We start from the raw sequence: 11,666 nt of genomic DNA, 5'->3' as shown, positions 1-11,666 counted from the left end.
AAAAGCAGAGTTTTGGGGCCCCATGCACGCAGAGCAATGGCATCCATGCATGCATGCTGGCAAGGAACTTGTTTTTGTACACATACATGTACCTACTTGTGCAACAGCAGTAAGTGCTTGCCTAAAATAGTCAAGCATCAGCAAGTGATTTCGAAAGATTTTCGTAAGGTGTTGAAATTCAGGTCCTCATGGCTACCCAACTACTTTCTCCAGAGAATGGGGTTCGAGTTACCCCGCACAAAGGCCAAAAGTCTCCTGAGCTTCCCCCAGGCCTGTGCTTCCTTCTCAGGGTATCCTCTTCTCCCTGCCGCTTGTGCTGCAAGCAGATGAAGTGAGATGTGGCCCCAGCAGGCACCAGGCATTAGCAGCTGCCCGTTCCTGCCTGGAACACCCCAGCAGTTGTTGGGCATCTTCTGTGAGCCCTCGCTTGTCCTGGGCTGGTGCGGCGGGTGCAGTCAGCTGCCACCAGGGCTCTGCAGAATGTCCAGGCGCCTGAGGGAGGGGGATTACAGGAAAGGCAGCTGCTGGCAAGCACTAATAATAAGGCAGCATTTGTTGTGTTGAGCCTTCCTGCTGCAGCGGGGCTGTTCAGGACAGCTGAAGCAAGTTGTTTGGACACTGAAAGGGGGGACACTCATGTGGGACACAAATCCTGCCCTATCTGCGAAATCTGCCTATCTCCACAGGGGAAAAATAATCACCTCTGCCTCACCTCTGTTAGTCCTGCAGTGAACTGATACTTGCTAATCCCTCATTTTGGTAGCTCTACCTCACTGATTCACCTTTCTGTTAGCAAGAGGAACCAGGCCAGCATGCACTGCAGAGTCGTGAATCATGGGCTCTGCTGCTTCTGGCTGTATTTGTCATGGCTGATGAGTGTGCTTTAAGGGTATAGGGAGCCTGTTCAAAACATCACGTTTCTGCATTCTGCTTGCGGGACTGTGTCTTGGAAGGTTTTGTGTTCTGCAAATGGAGCAGCAATAAATCTTCTGGGATAAGATCCTGGACGGATGGTTCAGCTCTTCAATAGGGACTGCTCAAACAAATGACCACAGTCGTTTGCAGAGCAGATAGGGAAATTCCAGTATCTTCTCCCCTTTTCCTGGAAGGACCTGTGAGCATTATGCCAAAAATACTGGGCAGATGAAGAACATGTTAAAGACATGTTGGATTTGGAGGAAAAAGTTTTGGTGATTAGTGTTCTGCAGTAGAGGAACTACCTATTGCAACACAAGAGGAGAGAGGAACTGAAGGAAGGGAGGAGCAGAAAAGGTAGATCAAGCATTGACTGCATAACACAAATTGAAAAGGAGAGAGAGCCAAGACCACATAAGGTGTGAGGCTGTAGTGTCAGGATCAGCACTAGCATAAGGCTGCTCATTTCTCTTATTGTGCTGAAGTGTCCGCGGATGGTTGATGAGAAGGAAGAGTCTGAGTGTTTCTGGTGAAACCTCCTGCATGGCACATCTGTGGCTTGGGAGATACAGCACCATGAAAACAAAGTGCCAAACCCCATCCCTGCCCAGTGACTCTTAACCGAGGGCACGTGTCCATCTATGAAATTTTACACAGCACATAAGTAACTGTGAGCATGCTTACACCTGCTGCTGAGTCGCAGACAGAGACAGCTCACATGGGGCAAGAATGAGGACAGGACGGAGGAAACAAAACAAAAACAAAATCCTCCAATCTTGGGGGCCTAGAAATAGAGGCCCAGGAAGCAGACAGCATTTCCAATGCACATACTTACTGTCAGGGTTTTGGATGTGAGCTTTAGAAAATCACATAGTCAGCACATACAAACATGGAGTGTGAAACAGGTTGCTTTAGTCATTTTTCTTTTAGCATGTAGAAAGCCAAACTCTCTCTCCCCCCTTCTAAAAGAAAAGAACACTGCTCATTATTCTCAGTTGGTGGTGGTTTCTTTCTTTTCTTTTTAGCAATCAGTGAAAGGAAAAAAAGACATAAAAATTAATAAACAAATAAATAAGATCCAGTCTTTTAATTCCCAATTGCAATGTGTAGCTTTTGTCCTGGGAACAATCCTTCTGCATAGAACAGATATCCCAAAGGTCCAAATCTCGTATGTCTCACTTTTCAGTAAGCACCACTGATTATAAGTTGTGGTGACTTACACGAGCAGGTCCCCACAGGATCTGGCCATTATTGCCTTAGAAAAAAATTGCTGGTATCTTCTCTTTCTTTATACCACACCATTACGTCTGGAGTATCTGGCTTGTCAACAGCCTGGATGCAAAATGCTTCTTCTACCGATAGAATGTTTTGTTGAATCATTGCATCTCATACAAAACTAGTTCAAATTGAATCTTCCACAAATAAAGCATTTGAAATTCTTTCACTTATCTGTTAACTGTTATTATCTATCTCTTTCAAGCTGTACATGGAGATTAAATGAATATCTTAGAAAACAAAAGACTCCCAGAAAGCTAGTATCTGTGAACAGGGCAGAAAAACAGCCTTCCGCATCTGTGTTACCTTTGAACTCCACTGTAAACTGATGTTTTTCAGTATGGAGCAGTTGTGAGGTGTCTTAGGCAGCTGACTTGCATATTGTTGTTGTGCAGCAGGCTTGGGTAAAGTTTGAGAGCTCCCTGGTTCAGACAAGCATGGCTTGTCTTCAGAGATCTATCTAAAATCACAAAAGCAATGAATCAGGAAGGATCGTGTTCAGTTTGAAAGAAAGACGGGAGAAATTATTGGAAGAGAAATCCCCTGGGGGGCTATTAAATACACAGAAACCACACCAGGCTCAAGAGGTCGGGGAAATGGAAAGAGTCAGAGGCTGACAGGAGTATATTGGAGGGAAAAGTCAGATATGCGTCTCTTGCTCTTGCCCTTGCATGTGCTTATGGCTGCTCTTCAGGGTAGGACACTTTAGTTTGGCCTGAAACAGCTGGCATTATTTATATACATGTAAGCATACACAGCCTCTTGAAATAATGTAAAAAATGGGGTGTTACTTTGAAAAATGCCTTAAAAACAATAAAGTTGGATGAAATGGATCTACGAGATAGTGAGTAGGACGATTCTTGAAGATGACAACAGTGACAGAGAATCTTAATTAATTTTTATTTTTTAACTTCAGAGTTTTTTTATAAAATATTGTTCTTTTGCTAACTTTTCTTCTTCTGTCTTACTGATCACCTGCTCGAACATCTGTAAAGCACAAACTGATCACATTGTACAGCTGTGTTGTACATGGTTATTGGTTTAGAAAAAGTATGATCATGTCCTGTCAGTCTAGTTCTTTCTGAATTGTGATTTTTTGAACAAATATCGACTACCACAGAGAGAACAAATAACCTCAGAATAATAGTGGGGAATATTGTCTGCAATTTTCATACCTAGACGATGAATTAGAACAGTGCTTGTGAGTCTTATCGTGAGTAAGGGTCAGCCTTTGTCATAGTGAAAAATTTTACCTCAGAATTTGTCTATAAGTTTTCAGCATAAATCATAAGTGAATAATAGTATATTTTTTAGGAATTCCAGGGGGGAGAAGGAAATTAAAATTCAAACTGTAGGCGTAATGGCGTAATGGTTTGCAGAGACAGTCTCTGGCTTTGTAACAAGCTTTCCTACACACATTTTAGTACCTGTGATTCATTACGGAGGCTGATATTAATTATTTGTGCCAATGCTTTCATCAGTGCCCACTGATTTAACATGTCTCAGTGTTTGGGTGCTCCAGTGAAGATGTCACAAGAGCTGCCTCTATCTGACTAAGCCTCACTAAATCCAGTGGGGATTAAGCACCTGGCCACATAAACATCCTTTGTGAATCCAGGGAACATCCGTCTTTATCCTCTATGTTTTGTCCAAGAGACAAAGGTATCTAGAGCCTTTTTACCCTCAGAAATGCCATTTTTATAGAAATAGTCTTTAGAAACAGTCTTTAGAAAACCCCATAACCTTTACTCACAGAAAGATTGATCTAATTTTGGGACAGTAGTGATATTCCAGCACATTGTTTTGTTAGCTCCAGATGCAATGAGTAACCTAAGTAGACTTGGCATAGTCTGCAAGAGTGGCACAGCTCTCACGTGACAAACATCTCTGATTAAAAACAGGAAGGACAACTTCAGTTTCTAAATCATGGTGTGCTGCATTGAGAATAGCATATGCAAGCTTGTATAGTTGGCGGTGATCAATGTAGTTAATGAATGTAATTGGTATTATGTCCCAAGTTGGTGCTTAGCTTGTAGGTAGCTTTACTGCGAATGTGCCTTTTACATTGACTTACAATAAATGGGCACAGGTATTGAGAGAGCTGTGATATAAAATTCACACTTTTTGTTGCCACAGAATGTTATGTGATGTATTGTTTGCTGTCTAAATCATAAGGAAGTGGTGGCAGAATATGAATAATGGCCTCTAGTCACAGTTTTATTCTGAGGCTTTCTAACAATTAGGAAAATGTTCCTTCTTCTTGAGAATGCCTTCTATAAAATAGGCAGTATATTATATATACTTAGCATTTTTTATAAAATATTATTCTTTTGCTAACTATTCTTCTGTCTTATATACAATAATACGATAATAGCAATACTGAGCTACCTGTTCACCCTGCTCTGGTTTAACTCTGTTGTTGACAGTATTGATTTAGCTACTCTGAGAGGCACAGGATCCAGTGTATAGCCAGTAAACATACTTTTGTATGTTTATACGAATGACTTACTTTGTAATGGTTAGTGTAAAATTGACTAATATTTTATAGTAAAACAATCACCAATGCTAACATGAAAACACAACAATTCAGAGTGCTCCAACCAGGCTTCTGCCTATGAGGGAATCATCTTTGCGCTTTTGACTTCAGAAAGAACCTAGGAAGACTAATACTCGTGCTAGTTGTTGATGCAGATGCTGACCTTTTAATTATGTGAGTATCCAGTCGCACAGTGTCCTCACCAAAAATGGGGTTTGCCACTGTGCTGGTTTATAGGATTCTTTTTTTCACCTTAAATGATGTAAACCTGTCAATGAAATTTTGTTTTTACAAATAAAATATGAAATATTAAAATATGAAAATATGTTAAAATATGAAAAGTAGCATATCACTGTGAATGTGACTTTCTTAAAGAGTATCTCTCTGGCTCTATCTGTGAAAACGACATATACAGATACACTTGCATATACAGATACACTTGTCTGTTCATGTCTGTTGTCCTGCCTGAGCAAACACACTTAGCCTTATCCATAAAACATAGCACTACAGATTTGAAAAATCCCACTGATGCATTTTATGATTGAACAGCCACTGAGCATCTGCTGTGATACTTCTTCAGATTTTTCAATAATGAAACCTCATCTTCATCTCACTGAAAATCAGTCTGACTTTTTGGTTGAAAAATATGTCATCTATGTAGCATTTTTTTAATGAAATTATTAGTACAAGAAAAGAGATTAAAAAGAGAGGGAACACTTTTATAAGAGAATAAGATGAAGAAGAAGGTAGGATGGAGATTCGTAACAAGTTCATGATTAAATCTATCCAAGTAAAATGGCAAGATGAGAAACTGGTGCATTACTTCACTTTTATACCTGTGAGACTGGTTTTCAGTGGAATTACATGTCCAAAGCTAGTGTGGTTGAATGATAAATTGGAGTGGTCCTGCCCCAAGAGCAGCTGCTGTCAGTTGGGAGACTCCCTTAAAACTCTGTGATCTGACCTGGGGTCCATTCAAACCACATGGTTGGGTTGATTCCTAGCCATTGACGTTGACGGGGCTTGTGACAAGGTGTCACCATGGACCTCACCAGGAACAGAATCAAACACCTCATGCTTTATGCCATTTTGCAAGCTGGGACATGATTAGTCATTTGAAAAATGGTTGGCTGGGTGAGATTGCTCACAGGCTTGATGTTAAGCATGTGCTTCAACATTCACCTGGCTTGTGGCCTCCACCAGCCACCTATACAACCGCTACCACAGTCTGTTGGCTCTGTTCAAGAATAGCTCATTGTAGCTCATGAGTAGTTGGGAGATTTCCATCACGTTAGAGGCTCTCAATAAGTGTTAGAAACAAACAAACAAACAAACAAAGAACTACCTTACTTTACTGTATGCTTCAAATTATGCAAAAAAGCCACTGTGAAATAATAACAAAAGAAGGATTCCACTATTCCCATGTGCACATGTGTAGCTAACCTGCACCTCCTCCTGGGGAATGTCATCTGTACTACAAGAGATATTACCACATAGGAGATGAAGAAGCAAGTAATATTTTTCCTAAATCTACCCAGCACACCAGTGTTAGATCCAAGCATCTCACACATTGGCAGTCCCTTCTATATGCACAGGGCTGCAGTCACTCCCCAAAACATGTGTGTATATCGATAGCTAACTTGGCAGGATTTCCCAAAGACCAAAACAGAGCTCACTTCAACATCTCTGTCTATTCCTATGAATTACTTTTTCCATAGTTTTTCACTTTAGCTCATCTCTGAACATCTCTCTTGGACAGGAATGAACAACATTACTGATAAGTATTTTCTAAGAAGGGCGCAGATGTGTGGTGGAGATTTACTTAGATGAATAAACAACATTCCTATCCTTGTGTTCAAGCAGTGAGTGAATTGTAGGTGAAAATAAAAGGAATGACATCTTAAAGACTTCTGGAATTTTGAGAGCAGGGTTTGATACACTCAGAATGAAAACAAAGAATTGTCTTATTAAACTGTGCCAAACACAGCTGTTCTAAAATCATGAATCACAACTGCAATATACAGAAAGCTTGTATTTACCTTTTAGCACTTGAAACTTCTAAAAACATTTTGTAAATTCATTATGAGGGCTATTCTTCTGAAATGGAAGCTCTATTCAGCTGATTGGAGATGAATTGCTTTAAGAAGGAATACCAAACGCTGTGAAACATGAAAATTTGTCAGTCAGCTTACATGAACTCTGTATAAATTATTAACTACATAATTTACTGTCAGCTACTTGTTAAAAAGCAGAGAGGCTAACAAATGGATAGGAAAATGCAAAATAATTTATGCTAACCCAAAACAGAACTAAACATATGTAAGTTTTGATTAAAAGGAAATCATAATATAAAATTGTTGCTTTAGAATTTTATTTGTCTTTCTGATTTAGCCCGATCAGGCATGGTAGTAAGACTGCAATTTTGCTGCCTTAAGTGGAAGAACTGATTTTACAAATTAATCTATTCTTGTAGAATTTAAAGTTGCTTTGGTGGTGGGAAAGGGATTTATATGGTTCAAAGTAAAGTAAAAGGCAGTTTCAAGACTTTTGTCCATTAGTATTGCTGTTGAGTTTCATTTTTGAACTAAAATGACTTAAAAATTAGCCATATTGTGTGAACTTTTATTTTGGAGGATGTTGAATATATGTTTTAAAATATATCTCTTCCCCAGACATGAACATAAGAAAGTGATTCCTTTTCACACATAGGATGCACTTGTGCATTCAACTTTATGCAGATATAGGTTTGGCACATTAGTTTTGTGGGAAAAAATACATTTTTTTGCTTTTTTTTTCACTTTTTCTTTGGGAGTTATGTGTTCTTAGCTTTGTGGGAAATAGGGAACACGTAGACCTTGTTATTGTGTCAGTTAAAAACATGACAACAGAAAGAGTTTATAACATTGTAAGACACAATTGAACTTTGGAGGACGCATGTCTGTTTTCATTTAAAACACTCACTCTGACCCTTGACAGGCCTCTCCTGTGCTCACAGGAGAGGGAGGCCTCTTCATGGGTCTGTGTAGTCAAGAGATTGCTTCCCTAGTTTCATGATAGCAAGTCAGAGCCTCTGGGCGATCTCCAGTCAGCCTGTGCTGCAATCCAGCGTCTTCAAAGTGGCTTTCAATGATAGATTCATAAAATTTTGACAGTGCAGAGCACTTTGCACAGGGGTGCCCTTTTGTTCTCACACCACTCGGGAGGGAGGTTCCCCATATCTCCCATCATGGTGAAACTGTGCTCCTCCAGAGACCTGCATCCTGTTCATAGACCTACACAGTCTTTGCATGTATCCTGGCACAAACAATATACTTTCTTCAAGGGCAGACAAATGAGGTCAAGGACTGAGGGCCATCTAGGGGGTTGTCTAGGGTGAGGCAGTCAAGTACACACCTCAAGGCCAGTCCCACTAAGGAGAAAAGGAAGAAGTGATGTGTCATTGTTGTGGGAGACTCCCTGCTGCAGGGCACGGAGGCACCAATCTGCAGATCCGACCTGTTGTTCAGAGAGATCTGTTGCCTGCCAGGGGCTCAAATAACGGATGTTATGGAGAGACTGCCAAAGCTTGTCCAGGCATCTGACTATTATCCCTTGTTACTGTTTTATATGGGCACTAATGATGCTATGGAGAAACTGAGCAAGGTCGAATGAGATTTCAGAGCCCTAAGGATGGCAGTCAAAGGTCTGGGAGCCCAGATTATGTCCAGCCAACGAGGGGAATGGATATGAGGAGGAAAAGGTGGATATTGCAGGTTAACAACTGGCTGAGCAACTGATCTTGGCAAGAGGTATTTGGTTTCTATGACTATGGGACACTGTTTGAAGACCAGCACCCGGTGGGGAAAGATGAGAACAACCTCAGCAAAATGGACACGCATGTCTTTGCCAACGGGGTGGCCAGCCTGGTTAGGAGGGCTTTAAACTAAGCAAGAAGAGGGATGGGGAATGTTACATGGACAGGGCAATCAGTGTGATGCAGTCAAAGTTAGAATGCATCCAGCTTCCCAACTTGCATGCATGGAAGTGGGGAAGTTAATATAAGACATGATTATAGAGGGTCCTCTTTCACCCCTCCTGGGAAATGTGCAGGCTTGATTATTTGAAGTGCCTGTGTATCAATACAGGCAGCATTGGGAATGAACAGGAGGAAGTGGAGTTCAGTGTGCGATCCCAGGGTTATGATCTCATTGGAATCACAGAGACGTGGTGGGATAGCTCACACGACTGGAGCGCTGCCATGGAAGGCTGTGTGCTCTTTAGGAAGGACAGGCTGGGAAGGCGAGGTGGTGGAGTTGCTCTTTACGTGAGAGAGCAACTGGAATGCATGGAGCTCAACCTGGGAGTGGAGGATGAGCGAGTTGAGAGCTTGTGGGGAAGGGTTAGAGGGCAGGCTAATGTGGGAGACACTGTGGTGGGTGTCTGCTACAGGCCACCTGACCAGGGTGAGGAAGTTGATGAGCCCTTCTATAGTCAGCTGGATGTTGCCTCATGGTCATGGGCCCTGATTGTCGTGGGGGACTTCAACTACTCTGATATCAGCTGAAAAGACAACACAGCCAGGCACAAACAGTCTTGGAAGTTCCTGAAGATAATTGATGATAACTTTTTGATGCAGGTTGTCAAGGAGCCAACAAGGAGAGGTGGGCTACTGGGCCTGGTACTAACAAATAAGGAGGGACTTGTTGGAGATGTGAAAGTGGGGGATAGCCTTGGTTACAGTGAAGATGAGTTGGTGGAGTTCAGGATCCAACAAGGAGGAGGCAGGGCTGTAAGTAGGCTTGCGACCATGGACTTCAGGAGGGCCAACTTTAGTCTCTTCAGAGACCTTCTCAGAAGAATCCTATGGGCTAGAGCTCTAGGAGGAAGGGGACCCAAGAGAGCTGGTCAGTATTCAAGCAGCACTTCCTCCAAACTCATGATTGGAGCATCCCTATAAGTAAGAAGTCAAGCGGCGGGGCAGGAGGCCTGTGTGGATGAGCAAGAAACTCATGGCAAAACTCAAACAGAAGATGGCAGTATACAGAATGTAGAAAAAAAGGACAGGCCCCTTGGGAGGAATATAGGAATGTTGTCAGGGAATGCAAGGATGCAACAAGGAGGGCTAAGGCACATTTGGAATTAAATCTGGAAGGGAATGTTAAAGGTAATGAGAAGAGCTTCTTCAAATATATTGGTGGCAAAAAGAAGATTGGCGAAAATGTGGGTCTTCTGGTGGATAGGGTGGGTGCCCTGGTTGCAAAAGACACAGACAAAGCAGAGTTGCTGAATGCCTTCTTTGCTTCAGTGTTTACCAAGGGCAGCCCTTTAGAATCCCAGACCTCAGAGTCAAGAAAAGAAGCCTGGAGAGAGGAAGATTGGGTTAGAGAACACTTAGGTAAACTTGATATCCACAAATCTGTGGGTCCTAATGGGATGCACCCAAGAGTGCTTGTGTGACCTGGTGGATGTTATTGCTAAGCCACTCTCTATCAACTTTGAAAGATCCTGGAGAATGGGGGAGGTTCTGAAGGACTTGAAGAAAGCCAATGTCACACCAGTTTTCAAAAATGGCAAGGAGGTAATGACAGGCCAGTCAGCCTCACCTCCATTCCTGGAAAAGTGATGGAACATCTTATCCTGGCTGTTGTCTTAAAACATGTGGAGGACAAGACAGCACTCAAGAATAGTCTGCATGGATTCATCAGGGGGAAATCATGCTTGACTAACCTGACAGCCCTCTATGATAGAATGACCAGCTGGGTAGATGAGGGGAAAGCAGTGGATGTCATCTGCCTCGACTTCAGCAAGGCTTTTGACACTGTCCCTCAGAGCATCCTCCTGGGCAAGCTCCAGAAGTATGGGTAGATGAGGGGATGGTGACTTGGATTGAGAACTGACTGGGTGGCAGACCCCAGAGGGTTGTGATCAGTTGCGCGGAGTCTAGTTGGAGGCCTGTAGCTAGCGGTGTCCCCCAGGGGTCAGTCTTCGATCCAGTTTTATTCAATATATTCATCAGTGACCTGGATGAAGGCACAGAGTGCTCCCTCAGCAATTTCCGGATGATACCAAAATGGGAGGAGTAGCTGATTCCCCAGAGGGCTGTGCTGCCATCTAGAGGGACCTGGACATACTGGATGTCTGGGCAGTGAGAAACCTCATGCAATTCAACAAGGGCAAGTGCAAGGTCCTGCACCTGGGGAGGAAAAACCCCAGACACCAGCACAGGCTGGGGACCGACCTTTTGGAGAGCAGCTCTGCAGAGAGGGACCTGGGTGTCATGGTGGACAACAAGTTGACCATGAGGCAGCAGTGTGCCCCTGTGATCAAGAAGGCCAATGGGATCCTGGGGTGCGTTAAGAAGAGGGAGGTGATCCTGCCCCTCTACTCAGATGTGGTGAGGCCACATCTGGGCCCTCCAGTAAAAGAGGGATGCGGATCTACTGGAGAGAGTCCAGCACAGGGCTACAAGGATGTTCAGGAGAGGCCAAGGCAGCTGGGCCTGGAGAAGAGAAGACTGAGAGGGAACCCGGTCAGTGTATATAAGTACCTCAAGGAGGGAGTGAAGAGGATAAGGCCGGCCTCTTTTCAGTGGTGGCCACTGACAAAACTAGAGGTAATGGCCACAAATTGAACCACCAAAAGCTCCACAAAAACTTAAGGAAGAAATTCTTGACAGTGGGGATGACAGAGCACTGGAACAAGTTGCTAAGAGAGGTTGTGGAATCTCTGGAGATCTTCCAAACCCTCTTGGACATAATCCTGTGCCACGTGCCCTAGGTAACCCTGTGTTTACAGCGGGGTTGGACTAGATGATCTCCATCTTCCAACCTTAAAGATTCTATGATTCTGTGATTCTGGGATTCTCAGCCTCCCAGTGTCTCCTGTGAAGTGGTCTTCCTTCTTTGCATCCTTACCTTTGTAGGTGTCTGGCATCAGAAGCTCTGGTGCCTTCGTTGAGGCA

This window comes from Tinamus guttatus, unplaced genomic scaffold, assembly GCF_059628265.1.
Source record: "Tinamus guttatus ecotype Peru unplaced genomic scaffold, ASM5962826v1 Tinamus_guttatus_pri_ptg000782l, whole genome shotgun sequence".
Taxonomy (NCBI): Eukaryota; Metazoa; Chordata; class Aves; order Tinamiformes; family Tinamidae; genus Tinamus; species Tinamus guttatus.
Note: the sequence above shows the minus strand (reverse complement) of the source record.